Genomic DNA, 18,852 nt, shown 5'->3' on the forward strand with positions numbered 1-18,852 from the left:
TAGTTTTTTTTTTTTAACATCTTTATTGGATATTAATTCTAGGAGTTTTTTTTTAACATCTTTATTGGAGTATAATTGCTTTACAATGTTGTGTTAGTTTCTGCTGTATAACAAAGTGAATCAGCTATAGGTATACATATATCCCCATATCCCCTCCCTCTTGCGTCTCCCTCCCACGCTCCCTATCCCACCCCTTTAGGTGGGCACAAAGCACTGAGCTAATCTCCCTGTGCTGTGTAGCTGCTTCCCACTAGCTATCTATTTTACATTCGGTAGTGTATATATGTCAATGCTACTCTCTCACTTCGTCCCAGCTTACCCCTCCCACTCCCTGTGTCCTCAAGTCCATTCTCTACATCTGTGTCTTTATTCCTGTACTGCCGCTAGGTTCATCAGAACCATTTTTTTTTTCTTAGAATCCATATATATGAGTTAGCATACAGTATTTGTTTTTCTCTTTCTGACTTGCTTCACTCTGTGTGACAGACTCTAGGTCCATCCACTTCACTACAAATAACTCAATTTCATTTCTTTTTATGGTTGAGTAATATTCCATTGTATATATGTGCCACATCTACTTTATCCATTCATCTGTTGATGGACACCTAGGTTGCTTCCATGTCCTGACTATTGTAAATAGTGCTGCAATGAACATTGTGGTACATGACTCTTTTTGAATTATGGTTTTCTCTGGGTATATGCCCAGTAGTGGGATTGCTGGGTCATATGGTAGTTCTATTTTTAGTTTTTTAAGGAATCTCCATACTGTTCTCCACAGTGGCTGTATCAATTTACATTCCCACCAACAGTGCAAGAGAATTCCCTTTTCTCCACACCCTCTCCAGCATTTATTGTTTGTAGATTTTTTGATGATGGCCATTCTGACTGGTGTGAGGTGATACCTCATTGTAGTTTTTTTTTTTTCCACACACACACACTGTATTTTATTTTTACAAGAGATAAATAGACTGACACCAAGCATTGTAAATGGATGACCACAACAAAAGCAACAATGATTGCAATTACCAAACATGAAACACACTCATACTATGTCATAATATTGACATTCAGTCCAGTAATCCTCCACTGTAACAGCTCCTTTACTTTGCAGTGAAAATTGATTTGTATATTCTTTGCCTCTGAGTCCTTGTGGGATTTTTTTTTTAATTCAAACAGAAAGTCACAAAAATTATAATCATCCTCATCAGTTCACTCAGTCCCATGTAATTAATTTTTTTTTTCATCTTGATCTTTTGTTAGCACTTTTATGAGTTCATCAGTTTTTCATTAGAGTTCTGAAAATGCTTATTCATTCAGTTCAGCAGTACAGTTACCAGAAACCTGTGCTTGTCAGAGTCTTTTCTATGAATTTCTTGAAGATGAAACCCTTTTATAGGAACATATTTGCAAAAGCATCAGAGTACACCCAGAACTGTCTGTAAATGACAAAAGACTTAAAAATGACCACGGTTAAAGATTTGATGAAAGTTCATAATAGTGCAATTGACAAGGAAATTTAGTTTTTTCTGAGATATACATTTTAAAGTAATAACTAGAATTATGACTTGTAACATTATACCAGAACATGTAAGATTTTTAGAAATTTCACGTAATGTCTGAAACATTTATATTAACATATTTCCATACAGATAACCCAATGAAAGTTTAGTATTAGTTGTTTTGTTTGTTGGTTTTTTTATACTGCAGGTTCTTATTAGTCATCAATTTTATACACATCAGTGCATACATTTCAATCCCAATCGCCCAATTCAGCACACCACCATCCCCACCCCACTGCAGTTTTCCCCCCTTGGTGTCCATATGTCTGTCCTCTACATCTGTGTCTCAACTTCTGCCCTGCAGACCGGCTCATCTGTACCATTTTTCTAGGTTCCACATACATGCATTAATATATGATATGTGTTTTTCTCTTTCTGACTTATTTCACTCTGTATGAAAGCCTCTAGATCCATCCACGTCTCAACAAATGACTCAATTTCGTTCCTTTTCAGGGCTGAGTAATATTCCATTGTATATATGTACCATATCTTCTTTATCCATTCATCTGTCGATGGGCATTTAGGTTGCTTCCATGTCCTGGCTATTGTAAATAGTGCTGCAATGAACATTGGGGTGCATGTGTCTCTTTGAATTATGGTTTTCTCTGGCTATACGCCCAGTAGTGTGATTGCTGGATCGTATGGTAAATCTATTTTTAGTTTTTTAAGGAACCTCCATACTGTTCTCCATAGTGGCTGTATCAATTTACATTCCCACCAACAGTGCAAGAGGGTTCCCTTTTCTCCACACCCTCTCCAGCATTTGTTGTTTGTAGATTTTCTGATGATGCCCATTTGAACTGGTGTGAGGTGATACCTCATTGTAGTTTTGATTTGCATTTCTCTAATAATTAGTGATGTTGAGCATCTTTTCATGTGCTTCTTGGCCATCTGTATGTCTTCTTTGGAGAAATGTCCATTTAGGTCTTCTGCCCATTTTTGGATTGGGGTGTTTGTTTCTTTAATATTGAGCTGCATGAGCTGTTTATATATTTTGGAGATTAATCCTTTGTCCGTTGATCCGTTTGCAAATATTTTCTCCCATTCTGAGGGTTGTCTTTTCGTCTTGTTATTGTTTCCTTTGCTGTGCAAAAGCTTTGAAGTTTCATTAGGTCCTATTTGTTTATTTTTGTTTTTATTTCCATTACTCTAGGAGGTGGATCAAAAAAGATCTTGCTGTGATTTATGTCAAAGAGTGTTCTTCCTATGTTTTCCTTTAAGAGTTTTATAGTGTCCAGTCTTACATTTAGGTCTCGAATCCACTTTGAGTTTATTTTTGTGTATGGTGTTAGGGAGTGTTCTAATTTCATTCTTTTACATGTAGCTGTCCAGTTTTCCCAGCACCACTTATTGAAGAGACTGTCTTTTCTCCATTGTATATCTTTGCCTCCTTTGTCATAGATTAGTTGACCATAGGTGCGTGGGTTTATCTCTGGGCTTTCTATCTTGTTCCATTGATCTATGTTTCTGTTTTTGTGCCAGTACCATATTGTCTTGATTACTGTAGCTTTGTAGTATAGTCTGAAGTCAGGGAGTCTGATTCCTCCAGCTCCGTTTTTTTTCCCTCAAGACCGCTTTGGCTATTTGGGGTATTTTGTGTCTCCATACAAATTTTAAGATGATTTGTTCTAGTTCTGTAAAAAATGCCATTGGTAATTTGATAGGGATTGCATTGAATCTGTAGATTGCTTTGGGTAGTATAGTCATTTTCACAATATTGATTCTTCCAATCCAAGAACATGGTATATCTCTCCACCTGTTGTTATCATCTTTAATTTCTTTCATCAGTGTCTTATAATTTTCTGCATACAGGTCTTTTGTCTCCCTAGGTAGGTTTATTCCTAAGTATTTTATTCTTTTTGTTGCAATGGTAAATGGGAGTGTTTCCATAATTTCTCTTTCAGATTTTTCATCATTAGTGTATAGGAATGCAAGAGATTTCTGTGCATTAATTTGTATCCTGCAACTTTACCAAATTCATTGATTAGCTCTAGTAGTTTTCTGGTGGCATCTTTAGGATTCCCTATGTATAATATCATGTCATCTGCAAACAGTGACAGTTTTACTTCTTCTTTTCCAATTTGTATTCCTTTTATTTCTTTTTCTTCTCTGATTGCCGTGGCTAGGACTTCCAGAACTATTTTGAATAATAGTGGTGAGAGTGGACATCCTTGTCTTGTTCCTGATCTTAGAGGAAATGCTTTCAGTTTTTCACCATTGAGAATGATGTTTGCTGTGGGTTTGTCATATATGGCCTTTATTATGTTGAGGTAGTTTCCCTCTATGCCCACTTTCTGGAGAGTTTTTATCATAAATGGGTGTTGAATTTTGTCAAAAGCTTTTTCTGCATCTATTGAGATGATCATATGGTTTTTATTCTTCAATTTGTTAATATGGTGTATCACATTGATTGATTTGCACATATTGAAGAATCCTTGCATCCCTGGGATAAATCCCACTTGATCGTGGTGTATGATCCTTTTAATGTGTTGTTGGATTCTGTTTGCTAGTATTTTGTTGAGGATTTTTGCATCTATATTCATGAGTGATATTGGTCTGTAATTTTCTTTTTTGTAGTATCTTTGTCTGGTTTTGGTATCAGGGTGATGGTGGTCTCATAGAATGAGTTTGGGAGTGTTCCTTCCTCTGCAATTTTTTGGAAGAGTTTGAGAAGGATGGGTGTTAGCTCTTCTCTAAATGTTTGATAGAATTCACCTGTGAAGCCATCTGGTCCTGGACTTTTGTTTGTTGGAAGATTTTTAATCACAGTTTCAATTTCATTACTTGTGATTGGTCTGTTCATATTTTCTATTTCTTCCTGGTTCAGTCTTGGAAGGTTATACCTTTCTAGGAATTTGTCCATTTCTTCCAGGTTGTCTATTTTATTGGCGTAGAGTTGCTTGTAGTAGTCTCTTAGGATGCTTTGTATTTCCACGGTGTCTGTTGTAACTTCTCCTTTTTCATTTCTAATTTCATTGATTTGAGTCCTCTCCCTCTTTTTCTTGATGAGTCTGGCTAATGGCTAATCAATTTTGTTTATCTTCTCAAAGAACCAGCTTTCAGTTTTATTGATCTTTGCTGTTGTTTTCTTTGTTTCTATTTCATTTATTTCTGCTGTGATCTTTATGATTTCTTTCCTTCTGCTAACTTTGGGTTTTGTTTGTTCTTCTTTCTCTAGTTCCTTTAGGTGGAAGGTTAGATTGTTTACCTGAGATTTTTCTTGTTTCTTGAGGTAGGCTTGTATAGCTATAAACTTCCCTCTTAGAACTGCTTTTGCTGCATCCCATAGGTTTTGGATCGTTGTGTTTTCATTGTCATTTGTCTCTAGGTATTTTTTGATTTCCTCTTTGATTTCTTCAGTGATCTCTTGGTTGTTTAGTAACGTATTGTTTAGCCTCCATGTGTTTGTATTTTTTATGTTTTTTCCCCTGTAATTCATTTCTAATCTCATAGCGTTGTGGTCAGAAAAGATGCTTGATATGATTTCAATTTTCTTAAATTTACTGAGGCTTGATTTGTGACCCAAGATGTGACCTATCCTGGAGAATGTTCTGTGCGCACTTGAGAAGAACGTGTAATCTGCTGTTTTTGGATGGAATGTCCTATAAATATCAATTAAATCTATCTGGTCTATTGTGCCATTTAAAGCTTCTGTTTCCTTATTTATTTTCATTTTGGATGATCTCTCCATTCGTGTAAGTGAGGTGTTAAAGTCCTCCACTATTATTGTGTTACTGTCGATTTCCTCTTTTAGAGCTGTTAGCAGTTGCCTTATGTATTGAGGTGCTCCTATGTTGGGTGCATATATATTTATAATTGTTATATCTTCTTCTTGGATTGATCCCTTGATCATTATGTAGTGTCCTTCCTTGTCTCTTGTAACGTTCTTTATTTTAAAGTCTATTTTATCTGATATGAGTATAGCTACTCCAGCTTTCTTTTGATTTCCATTTGCATGGAATATCTTTTTCCATCCCCTCACTTTCAGTCTGTATGTGTCCCTAGGTCTGAAGTGGGTCTCTTGTAGACAGCATGTATATGGGTCTTGTTTTTGTATCCATTCAGCAAGCCTGTGTCTTTTGGTTGGAGCATTTAATTCATTCACGTTTAAGGTAATTATCGATATGTATGTTCCTATGACCATTTTCTTAATTGTTTTGGGTTTGTTTTTGTAGGTCCTTTTCTTGTCTTGTGTTTCCCACTTAGAGAAGTTCCTTTAGCATTTGTTGTAGAGCTGGTTTGGTGGTGCTGAATTCTCTTGGCTTTTGCTTGTCTGTAAAGCTTTTGATTTCTCCATCAAATCTGAATGAGATCCTTGCTGGGTAGAGTAATCTTGGTTGTAGGTTCTTCCCTTTCATCACTTTAAGTATATCATGCCACTCCCTTCTAGCTTGTAGAGTTTCTGCTGAGAAATCAGCTGTTAACCTTATGGGAGTTCCCTTGTATGTTATTTGTCGCTTTTCCCTTGCTGCTTTCAAAATTTTTCTTTGTCTTTAATTTTTGCCAATTTGATTACTGTGTGCCTCGGCGTGTTTCTCTTTGGGTTTATCCTGTATGGGACTCACTGCGCTTCCTGGACTTGGGTAGCTATTTCCTTTCCCATGTTAGGGAAGTTTTCGACTATAATCTCTTCAAATATTTTCTCTAGTCCTTTCTCTCTCTCTTCTCCTTCTGGGACCCCTATCATGCGAATGTTGTTACGTTTAATGTTGTCCCAGAGGTCTCTTAGGCTGTCTTCATTTCTTTTCATTCTTTTTTCTTTTCATTCTTTTTTCTTTAGTCTGTTCCGCAGCAGTGAATTCCACCATTCTGTCTTCCAGGTCACTTATCCATTCTTCTGCCTCAGTTATTCTGCTATTGATTCCTTCTAGTGTAGTTTTCGTTTTAGTTATTGTATTGTTCATCTCTGTTTGTTTGTGCTTTAATTCTTCTAGGTCTTTGTTAAACACTTCTTGCATCTTCTCGATCTTTGTCTCCATTCTTATTCCGAGGTCTTGGATCATCTTCACTATCACTATTCTGAATTCTTTTTCTGGAAGGTTGCCTATCTCCACTTCATTTAGTTGTTTTTCTGGGGTTTTATCTTGTTCCTTCGTCTGGGATATAGCCCTCTGCCTTTTCATCTTGTCTATCTTTCTGTGAATGTGGTTTTTGTTCCACAGGCTGCAGGATTGTAGTTTTTCTTGCTTCTGCTGTCTGCCCTCTGGTGGTTGAGGCTATCTAAGAGGCTTGATGGGAGGCTCTGGTGGTGGGTAGAGCTGACTATTGCTGTAGTGGTCAGAGCTCAGTAAAACTTGAATCCACTTGACTGTTGATGGGTGGGGCTGGGTTCCCTCCCTATTGGTTGTTTTGCCTGAGGCAACCCAACACTGGAGCCTACCTGGGCTCTTTGGTGGGGCTAATGACAGACTCTGGGAGGGCTCACGCCAAGGAGTACTTCCCAGAACTTCTGCTGCCAGTGTCCTTGTCCCCACTGTGAAACAGAGCCACCCCCTGCCTCTGCAGGAGACCTTCCAACACTAGCAGGTAGGTCTGGTTCAGTCTCCCCCGGGGTCACTGCTCCTTCCCCTGGGTCCCGATGCGCACACTGTTTTGTGTGCGCCCTCCAAGAGTGGGGTCTCTGTTTCCCCCAGTCCTGTCGAAGTCCTGCAATCAATTCCCACTAGGCTTCAAAGTCTGATTCTCTAGGAATTCCTCCTCCCATTGTCTGCAGACCCCCAGGTTGGGAAGCCTGATGTGGGGCTCAGAACCTTCACTCCAGTGGGTGGACTTCTGTGGTAAAAGTGTTCGCCATTCTGTGAGTCACCCACCCAGCAGTTATGGAATTTGATTTTACTGTGATTGCGCCTCTCCTACCATCTCATTGTGGCTTCTCCTTTGTCTTTGGATGTGGGGTATATTTTTTGGTGAGTTCCAGTGTCTTCCTGTCAATGATTGTCCAGCAGCTAGTTGTGATTCTGGTGTTCTCACAAGAGGGAGTGAGAGCACGTCCTTCTACTCCACCATCTTGGTTCCTCTCCCCCTCATTGTAGTTTTGATTTGCATTTCCTAGGAGATTTTTTTGTCAATTCTTTTGGATTCTCTACATAAATGATTATGTCATCTGTGAACAAAGACAGTTTTACTTCTTCCTTCCCATTCTGCCTATCTTTTGTTTACTTTTTCTCTCTTATTGCATTAGCTAGGACTTTCAGTATGATATTGAAAAGCAGTGGTGAAAGGGGACATTCTTACCTTATTCCTGATCTCAGTGGGAAAGCTACTTGTTTCTCAGCAGTAAGTATGAAGTTAGCTGTAGGGTTTTTTGGTAGATGTTTTTCATCATGTTGAGAAAGTTCCCCTCTATTCCTAGTTTACTGATAGTTTTTATTTCAAATAGGTGTTGGGTTTTATGAAATGCTTTTTCCGTATGTGTTGATATGGTCAAGTGATTTTTCTTATTTAGCTTGATTTGGTGGATTACATTATTGATATTTAAAAATTTTTTTATTTTATATTGGACTATAGTTGATTTACAATGTTATGTTAGTTTCAGGTGCACAGCAAAGTGATTCAATTATACATATACATATATCTATTCTTTTTCAGATTCTTTTCCCATATAGGTTATTACAGAGTAATGAGTAGAGTACTGTGCTATACAGTATGTCCTTGTTGATTATCTATTTTATATGTAGTACTGTGTATATGTTAATTCCAACCTCCTAATTTATCCCTCCCCCCCACCTTTCCCCTTTGGTAACCTTAAGTTTGTTTTCTAAGTCTGTGAATCTGTTTCTGTTTTGTAAGTAAGTTCATTTGTATCATTAATTGATTTTTTTTTAAGGCTTTTTTTTTTAATTAATTAATTTATTTTTGGCTGTGTTGGGTCTTTGTTGCTGCGCATGGGCTTTCTCTAGTTGCGGCGAACGGAGGCTACTCTTGGTTGCGGTGAGTGGGCTTCTCATTGCGGTGGCTTCTCTTGTTGTGGAGCACAGGCTCTAGGCTCCTGGGCTTCAGTAGTTGTGGCACGTGGGCTCAGTAGTTGTGGCTCGCGGGCTCTAGAGCGCAGGCTCAGTAGTGGCACATGGGCTTGGTTGCTCTGTGGCATGTGGGATCTTCCCAGACCAGGGATTAAACCCATGTCCCCTGCATTGGCTGGCGTATTCTTAACCACTGCGCCACCAGGGAAGCCCCATATCATTAATTGATTTTTGAATGCTGAATCAACCTTGCCTATCTGGGATAAATCTCCCTTGGTCGCTGTGTATAACTCTTTTTATACATTGTTGAGTTTGATTTGCTAATGTAAGTGGCCTTTGAACAATGAGAGGTTTAAGGGCACCCTCCCCACAGCCAAAAATCTGTGTTTAACTTTATGGTCCACCCTTCATTTCCATAGTTCCACATCTATGGATTCAATCAACTGCAGATCATGTAGTACTGTAGTCTGTACTTGTTAGAAAAAAAATCCATGTGTAAGTGGACCCATACAGTTCAAACCTGTGTTGTTCAAGCGTCAACTATATTTTGTTGAAGATTTTTGCATCTGTGTTCATGAGATATATTGGTCTGTAGTTTGTTTTCTTGTAACGCCTTTGTCTGATCTTTGTATTAGTGTAATGCTTGCCTCACAGAATGAGTTAGGAAGTATTCTCACTGCTTTTCCATATATAAGAGATTATATATAGAATTGGTGTACTTCTTTAACTGCATGGTAGAATTCACCACTGAAACAATCTGGGCCTAGTGCTTTCAGATTATCTATTCTTCTTCTGTAAATTTTGACAGATTGTGTCTTTGAAGGAATTGGTCCATTTCATCTACGTTATCAAATTTGTGGGCATAGAGTTGTTTATAGTATTCCTTTATTATCTTTTTAATGTCCATGGGATCCGTAGTGATGTCCCTATTTCATTTCTGATATTAGTAATTTGTGTTCTCTCTCTTTTTTATTTTATTAATATTTTCAAAGAACTAGCTTTTGGTTTTGTTGACTTTCCCAATTGATTTGCTGTTTTCAGTTTCCTTGGTTTCTGCTCTAAGTTGCTGTCTTCTTCTTCTTTTTTCTGCTTACTTTGGATTTAATTTGCTCTTCTTTTTCTAGTTTCCTAAAGTGGAAGCTTAGGTATTTGATTTTTTTTGGCTGTGTTGGGTCTTCGTTGCTGTGCGCAGGCTTTCTCTAGTCGCGGCAAGCGGGGGCTACTCCTCGTTGCGGTGCGCAGGCTTCTCATTGGGGTGGCTTCTCTTGTTGCAGAGCATGGGCTCTAGGCGTGCTGGCTTCAGTAGTTGCAGCACGTGGGCTCAGTAGTTGTGGCACGTGGGCTCAGTAGTTGTGGCTCACAGGTTCTAGAGTGCAGGCTCAGTAGTTGTGGCACATGGGCTTAGTTGCTCCGTGGTATGTGGGATCTTCCCAGACCAGGGCTTGAACCTGTGTCCCCTGCATTGGCAGGTGGATTCTTAACAACTGCGTCCCCAGGGAAGTCCCAGTAATTGATTTTAGAGCTTTCTTCTTTTATAATATATGCATTCAATGTTATAACTTTCCCTCTAAGCACCGCTTTCACTGCATCCCACAACTTTTGATAAGTTGTGTTTTTATTTTCATTTAGTTCAAAATATTTTTAAGTTTTGCTTGAGATTTCTTCTTTGACACATGTGTTATTTAGATGTGTGCTTTTAATCTCCATGTTATTGATTTGTAGTTTAATTTCATTGTGGTATTAGAACAGACATTGTATGATTTCTATTCTTTTAAATGTGTCAAGGTATGTTTTATGGCCCAGAATATGGTCTATCTTGGTGTATGTTCCATATGAACTTGAGAAGAATCCAACTGCTGTTGGATGAAGTAGTCTATAGATGTCAGTTATATCCAGTTGATGGTACTGTTGAATTCAACTATGTCCTTACGGATTTTTTTTCCTGCTGCATAATTGAATACAGTGCTACTATTATTATTTTGAACAATCTATTTTCTGTTAGATCAATTAAGAATAAAAAAAATAAAAGTTTTAATTTTACCTTCACTTATTCCTTTTCTGATGCTCTTTCTTTCTTATGTAGTTGCAAATTTCTGACCTATATAATTTTCCTTCTCCCTAGAAAACTTTTTTTAAAAAATATTTATTTATTTATTTGGCTGTGCCAGGTCTTAGTTGTGGCACACGGGATCTTCGTTGATGTGTGTGGGACCTTTGTTGCAGCATGTGGGATCTTTAGTTGCAGCATGTGGGATCTTTAGTTGTGGCATGCATGTGGGATCTAATTCCCTGACCAGGGATTGAACCCAGGCCCCCTGCATTGGGAACGTGGAGTCTTAGCCCCTGGACCACCAGGGAAGTCCTGAGAACTTCCTTTAACACTTCTTGCAAGACAGATCTACTGGCAACAAATTCCTTCAGTTTTTGTTTGTCTAAGAAAATCTTTATTTCTCCTTCATTTAAAAACATTAATTTATTAATTAATTAATTTTTGGCTGCGTCGAGTCTTTGTTGCAGTGCATGGACTTCTCATTACGGTGGCTTCTCTTGTTGCGGAGCATGGGCTCTAGGTGCATGGACTTCAGTGGTTATGGCATGCAAGCTTCAGTAGTTGTGGCTCATGGGCCCTAGAGTGCAGGCTCACTAGTTGTGGTTCACGGGCTTAGTTCCTCCACGGCCTGTGGGATCTTCCCGGACCAGGGCTCAAACCCATGTCTCCTGCATTGGCAGGCAGATTCTTAACCATTGCACCACCATGGAAGTCCTCTCCTTCATTTTTGAAGGGTAATTTCACAAGATAAAAATCTCTAGGATTTTTTTTTCCTCTGAACACTAAAATTTACACTCTACTCTCTTCTTGCTTGCATAATGCTGGGTGTAATTCTTACCTTTGCTTCTCTATAGGTAAGGTGTTTTTTCCCTCTGGCTTCTTTCAGCATTTTTTCTTTATCTTTGATTTTCTGTAGTTTGAAAATGATATGCCTAGGTATAGTGTTTTGGGCATTTATCCTGCTTGGTGTTCTTTGAGATGCCTGGGTCTGTGGTTTGGTGTCTGACATTGATTGGGGGAGTTCTCAATCATTATTGTTCAAATATTTCTTCTGTTCTTCTCTCTTTCTTCTCCTTCTGGTATTCCCAATATGCATATGGTACACCTTTTTTAGTTGTTCTGCAGTTCTTGAATATTCTGTTTTTTTTGACATTTTTTTCTTTGCTTTTCAGTTTTGGAGGTTTCCACTGAGATATACTCAAGCTCAGAGATTCTTTTCTCAGCCATGTCCAGTCTACTAATAAGCCCATTCAAGGCATTCTTCATTTCTGTTGCTGAGTTTTTGATCTCTAGCATTTCTTTTTGCTCTTTCTTAGAATTTCTATCTTTCTGCTTACATTGCCCAGTTGTTCTTGCATGCTGTCTATTATATCCATTAGAGTTCTTAGCATATTAATCATAGTTGTTTTAAGTTACCTGTCAGGTAATTCCAACAACACTGCCATATTTGAGTCTGGTTCTGATGCTTGCTCTGTCTCTTCAAACTGTATTTTTTGCCTTTTAGTATGTCTTGTAACTTTTTCTTGATACCCAGACATGACGTACTAGGTAAAAGGAACTGCTGTAAATAGGCCTTTAGTAACAGTAGTGGTAAGGTGTGGGGGGAGGGGAAGCATTCTATAGTCCTGATTAATCTCAGCCTTTTGGTAGGCCTGTGCTTCTAGACTGTGCACTTCACACATACTTCTCCGTTCCTCCCTACCTCCCTTTAGGTGGGACAAGGTGGCTACAGTGGGCTGAAGTTTGGTATTTCCTTCTCCCAACTGTGGAAGACTAGAGCCAGCTGGAGTTGGGTATTTCCCTTGCCTCAGGTCAGTTAGGCTCTGATAAAACCCTAGCAAGTTCTGGTTTTAATAGTTTCTTCTGAGGACAGACCTTGTTAAGAAAGACAGAATGCGCTGGAGTATTTCATAATGGTTCTGTTTCTCTTCTCCCCGCTGGAAGCACTTTGGGATTTTTCTTTAATAGTCACTGTAAGAACCTGGTGGAACTTGAGGAGCTAAACTTTTTAGAAGTGTGGGGGCCTCCCTGGAGTTTTTGTCTTTCAGACTTGCCCACATTGAGCCTCCAGTAATTTATCAGTTACAGTTCAGATTTCCCTACTCTGACACTGATTCTTATGGACATTTCTGTTCTAGTGGGTTGTGATTCTTTATATTCTCCTGTTGACCTATCCAATTTGGGGGGCAGTGGTTTTCCCTGTGACCTCACTTCTCCCATGGATCTAAGAAGAGTTTTGATTTTTCAGTTTGTTCAGCTTTTTACTTGTTGTTAAGGTGGAGTGGTGACTTCCAAACTTCTTACATGCCAGACTGGAAACTCATAACTGTAATTTTTATGTTGAGTTTGAGAAGCCTGTGGAACATCCAAGTGGGGTTTTTGCAATATTGATGGTAACTGAATGGGAGAAGAGGTGTGGTGAATGAAACTACCCAGGGCAGAGTTAATGTGGGAAGAGAAAAGGGCCGAGGCAATATCCTTAAGAAAGATCAACATTTAAGGAAGAAGAGATGCCAACAAGGGAGAATAAAAATAAACCTGAGAGGCAGGAGAAAAATCGGAAGAACGAGACCTTGTGGAACCCAAGGGGAGAATGTTTTAAAAGAAGGAATAGCCAACAAGAGTGAATCCTGCTGAAAGGTCAAATATATTAAAGGCTAAAAATTATCTATTGGAGGGAGTTTTTTGGTAGTTTAGGCGAAACCATTTTCAGTGGAGTGGTATGGACATAATATAGAGCAGAAAGAATTAAGAAGGAGGAGGTGAGGAAATGGAGATAGCAGGTGAGATTAATTTTTTTTCAAGAAATTTGTGGAATATGGATCTGAGGGAGTATTTTTTTCTTCTAGTAGGAAGATTTAGGCATACATAAACACTGATGGAAATGAGTGGAATGAACTGGTAGAGGGAGTGATGGGAAGAAGGTATAGAAGAGAGTAGATGACTGGTGGAGTGAAATCTCTTAGAAGTCAGGGAGGAGCTGAGAACTAGAGCACAGGAGGAGGGATTAACCTTAGGGGGAAGAGAGATGTCTGGTCTATTTGAAAAGGAGAAAGGCAGGAAAGAATCAGTGTGGGTTACATATTATGGCATTTAGTCATTACAAAACTCTCCAGGGATGGATATTGTTTTCCCCAATTTTCAAGTTACCCGGCAAAGTTAGATAACTTGCTCAAAGTCAAAAAGGAGAACCTAGGTCTTCTGACCCCTAGGTTGCTTTGAACCCAAACTGTGATGCTCATTTGCCTGCAGTATTTTATAAGCTTAAGTTCCCCATAGGAAGTCCCCTGAAAATGACTAAAATGTAGTTATTCCCTTGTTTTATGACTTGATAAGCTAGAATGGAAAGAGTTTTTACTGGCACAAATGTGCGGTGTCATCTGGTAGAGATCTAGCAGAAGAGGCTGCCCTTAATTAATGTTTGACCAACTCAGTATCAAAGGTCTGCCTTTTCTTCCTGAGCAAGACTTTGCTAGAATAAACAACCTTGCTTCTGCCTCTGTGTATGGCTGAGAAACACCAATATGCATATTTTATATAATTATCTCCTTTATTCCTCCTAACAATCCTGCCACTTGGATATACTTGGGTCTGTGTTACAAATGAGAAAACTGAAGCTCAAAGAGGTCAAGTAACTTGCCCAGGGCTACAGAGGAGGTGGTGAAGTAAGAGTTGAACCCAAGTCTTTGTGACTCCAAAGGTCTTGCTCTTTTTTTTTTTTTTTTTTAATAAATTTATTTTTTATTTATTATTTTTGGCTGTGTTGGGTCTTCGTTGCTACGCGCGGGGTTTCTCTAGTTGTGGCGAGCTGGGGCTACTCTTTGTTGCGGTGCGTGGGCTTCTCATTGCAGTGGTTTCTCTTGTTGTGGAGCACGGGCTCTAGGCGCGTGGGCTTCAGTAGTTGTGGCTCACGGGCTTCAGTAGTTGTGGCTCACAGGCTCTAGAGCACAGGCTCAGTAGTTGTGGCGCATGGGCTTAGTTGCTCCGTGGCATGCGGGATCTTCCCAGACCAGGGCTCGAACCCGTGTCCCCTGCATTGGCAGGCGGATTCTTAACCACTGCGCCACCAAGGAAGTCCTTGCTCTTTCAACAAAGCATTATTTTGTGTAGCTTGAGGGTAGGGAGGGACCTGCTGGTTGGAAGATGAATTATGTGGCTTTATAATATCCCCTGGCATATAACCTGTCTACCAGGATTTTGTCTTTCTCCTTTCAACTTCCTAAACTTAAACCGAGAAAAAGTTGCATGACTAATAATAGTCAAGATTTATATAGTGCCAAGCATTGTTCTAGGTGTTGTAGACATAATAACTTAATCCTAGAGCAACGCTTTGAGGTAGGTTCTGTTATTGTCTCCATTTTACATAGGAGAAAACAGAGGGACAAAGAGGCTGAGTAACTTGCTCACGGTTACATAACCTGTAAGTAGCAAAGCCAGAATTTGAACCCAGAAGATCTGGCTCCTGAGTGTGGACTCTTAAACAATGATGATATTGCCCTGCAGGCTGGGATTGTTGGTCTCTAATGACGAGAATAACTAGACTTGATTCTCAAATCTGTTTTTCTGACTTCTTCCCTGTCTACTCAATAGTTATTTGACTAAAGGCATAGACTTTGGAGTCAGACCTAGGTATGAATCACAGCTCTACCACTTAAAAAGTTTTGTGACCTTGGACAAATTGCTTAACTTCTCTGCAGCTCGGTTTCTTCATCTGCAATGTGGGGACAATAAGAATACTCAACTCAAAGTGTTGCTGTGAGGATTAAATGAGATAAAGCATATTAAGAGCTCAGCAGAATGCCTGGCCAATAGAAAATGGACAATAGGTGGTACCTATTCTTATCAATATGTCATAAAGTTGACAGTAACAGGCAGGATTTGAGCACAGGTCTGCTTGACTCCAGAGCCCTAACGTTAAGTACTGTACCAGGTACCTCCCAAGCATTCTCATCACAGGGCTCGCAAGTCCCTCTCCCAGGCTTCCGGGATGTTGTCAATGGACCTCTCAATCTTCTGTCCACTCAAGCAGCTCCTCTGACCCCTCCCTCTTCCTGTTCCCACTCTGATGAGTGGTCAGTGCTGAGAAGGCAGAACCAGGCCCAGACTGAGAGTTGGAGGCCAGTAAAGGAGGGATAAGAAGGCAAAACCTGGTCCATGAAGTGTAAGTGGAGGCCACAGGAGGGGCCAAGGTCACACACCTGACCCACAGCATTGCTGACAGATTCCAGCAGGGAATGTGCAAAGTCTATGGGCTAATGTCAGGTCAAAGTCAGGATTTGGTTTAGACAAATACTCGTATATAATGATTCACTGCAGTTGGGCTTCTTTTGGAAGTCTGCCACCCCAGCCCCCAGCCCAAGGGGTCAAGCTTGCATAGGTTTTGAAGGTGCAACTAATACTTCTATTTTCCATCCATTTTAATGGGTCATTGAGTCCTGTTACATTTTTAAAATACTTTTGTTTGTCATCTGTGACCTGAGAATGCCTGGTGGGAGTGGTGCTCCCTAGGAGACTGCAGTCGTGTAGAAGGTTCTAGATTTTTCAGGGTGGTCTGAGAAAACATAGATTAGGGAGAATCTCTGTTAAGGAAGGAAGTCAGTATTGTTAGCATGCAAAGTGTGGGTGTGCCTCAGTCCTAAAGTTGGAGCAGGGCGGTAAATAAGAGCATAAACAAAGACATCAGACATGGGGGAGACAGGAGAGTGAAGGGCCCAGGGTAAATGGTGGGGGTCTAAGGGTAGAAGGGGTGTGAGGATGCTGGAAGCTTGCCACATGGGGCTGTTTGCATTGCATGGGGTGAGCCTGGCTGCCCAATGTGGGCTTCTCAAGTGGGTCCTCCAAACTGCTGGTTATAGCAGAGGAAAGTGAACACCTACCTCGTGTGTGTGTGTGTGTGTGTGTGTGTGTGTGTGTGTGTGTTGTGGGGAGGTATCCAAAAAGTGCAGCCAAAAGGAACACCCTGTAGGAGGGAATTTTCTTAGAAGTCCTGTGTTTTATGCTGAAGATCTGTTTTAATATAAAATTGTTTTAAATGACACCATTAAGTAAAGTGGGTGCTCCAGAAAAGTGCTCCCTACTGAGGCTATAACTTGAGTAAACTCTGTCATTGACTCTCACCCAAAACCCCCTGGCCACAGTGTGAAGAAGCACAGGCTTAGGGGATCCTTAGCAGATCCTACTTATCTGCTGTTCATTGTATATATTTGGTGTGAAGAGTGGCTTTTGAAGAATAAGTTCTTCAATTCCAATACCCATCCTTGCTTTCGATATCATTCTGTCTGTTTGCATCCACCTCATCCTTACATTCTTGCCTTGAGTACTCTAGTCCAAACCTTAACTTATCTTACTCAGATTATTACAATATGCACATAAAACCTTAAGAGAATAATGTGAAGCTTTGATTATTAAAACAATACATGTTTACTAAAGACAGGAAAGTTCTTTAAAATATTTTTTAAAATGAACTATTTTTTAAAGTATAATTTTATTAACTTTTGGTATCTCTACATGGACTCAAATTCTAATGATACAAAAGGACACATAAATATTCTCCTTCCCAATTCTTGTTCCTGCAGCCATCCTGTTCTTTCTGGGAAGCATCCAGTTTCATCAGTTTCTTGTATATTCTTTTCGGATATGTTTTTTGCATATTTAAGTAATTATGTGCTTACATTCTCCCCAGTCACTTCTTCACAAATGGTCGTTTAATAGACATATAGACAGACAGACGCACACTCTTCTGTACTTTTTCACTCTAATACTGTGTCTTGGAGACCATTCCGAATCAGCACATTGAGATCTCCCTCAGTGTTTTCACAGCAGTCCAGTGAGCAGTAGACTTGATTGGTAGGTCTCTAGTCTCTCCCACATCTGTTACTTGTGTCGCATTAATTGTGCTGAAATACCACTCCCTTGCTCAACACCTTGATGAATCCTACCAGCGGCCCCCACCCCCCATTAGCCGTGAGGAGGTCCGTGCCCATCCTCCATCTGACAGCACTCCCATCCCAGGTCACAGCCCTGCCAGGCTTCTCATTGCTTCTTCTTGCCTTTTCCACGTTTTCTATGTGTTCCTCTCTGTTCTTCCCAGCCTTCCCTGCCCAAAGCGGACCTTCCTCTCAGTCCTTTGTGGCCAAGTTGCTTCCTCCACGAAACCCCCAACCCTCAGAGCTAACACCACTGATGCTATTTCTTTACCTCACACACTGTCATGTATTGTTGCTGTGATATGTACAGCTCTTGTTCCACCAGACTGTAAACTCTTTGCAGGCCAGTGACCACATTTTCTGTGTCGTTTGCTACTCCTGCAGTGCTTTAAATCACGTCGTTGAAAGGAAATTTTAACATTTGTAAAATTTGTAAGAATGCCAAGAAACCTGGCTCTGTGCACTGACTCACCCAGGATTGGGTAGGACAGAGCAGAGTCTTCCCTGCCGAGACCAAAGCTGAGTCATCTCCCTCCTCCTTCTAGAAGAACAGGCTTGAGGCTAAGTGCTATTAATGCTCATCACAGCCTTGATGGATATGCCTAGAAGAGCTTGAAAGGGACAGGCTGAACCTTTTCAAGAAGAACCCGAAATACAGGGGCTGCTCATTGGTTAGCTGCTTTGGGTAACATGACAAATAGGATTTTTACATTGAGCAGTAGAAGTTCTGTGTCTGGAGAGCTAATTGAAATTATTTTTCCACCTTTGGTCAATCTTATTGAAAGGATGATGTATAAATGTTAAAGAAAACTTTAATAACACGACCATTTTTACTTTTACATAACTCTTCCAGACTTTACCCTAAAAAAATATAGGACAGGGACTTCCCTGGTGGCGCAGTGGTTAAGAATTGCCTGCCAATGCAGGGGACGCGGGTTCGATCCCTGGTCCAGGAAGATCCCACACGCCACGGAGCAACTAAGCCCGTGCGCCCCAACTACCGAGCCTGCACTCTAGAGCCCTTTAGCCACAACTACTGAATCCACACGCCTAGAGCCCGTGCTCTGCAGCAAGAGAAGCGATTGCAATGAGAAGCCTGCACACTGCAACGAAGAGTAGCCCCCGCTCACTGCAACTAGAGGAAGCCCGTGTGCAGCAACGAAGACCCAACACAGCCAAAAATAAAATAAATTAATAAATTAATTAAAAATATATATATAGGGTAGCTACAGTTGGAGTGAACATACCATTTTGCAGGTAAATGGGACTCATGGTGGGAAACAAGGTGAATTCGTGTTCCATGGAGGCAGCTTTCTCACCCAGACCTTATGGCCCCATCATCTTGATTTTCTCCC

This window comes from Balaenoptera acutorostrata, chromosome 1, assembly GCF_949987535.1.
Source record: "Balaenoptera acutorostrata chromosome 1, mBalAcu1.1, whole genome shotgun sequence".
Taxonomy (NCBI): Eukaryota; Metazoa; Chordata; class Mammalia; order Artiodactyla; family Balaenopteridae; genus Balaenoptera; species Balaenoptera acutorostrata.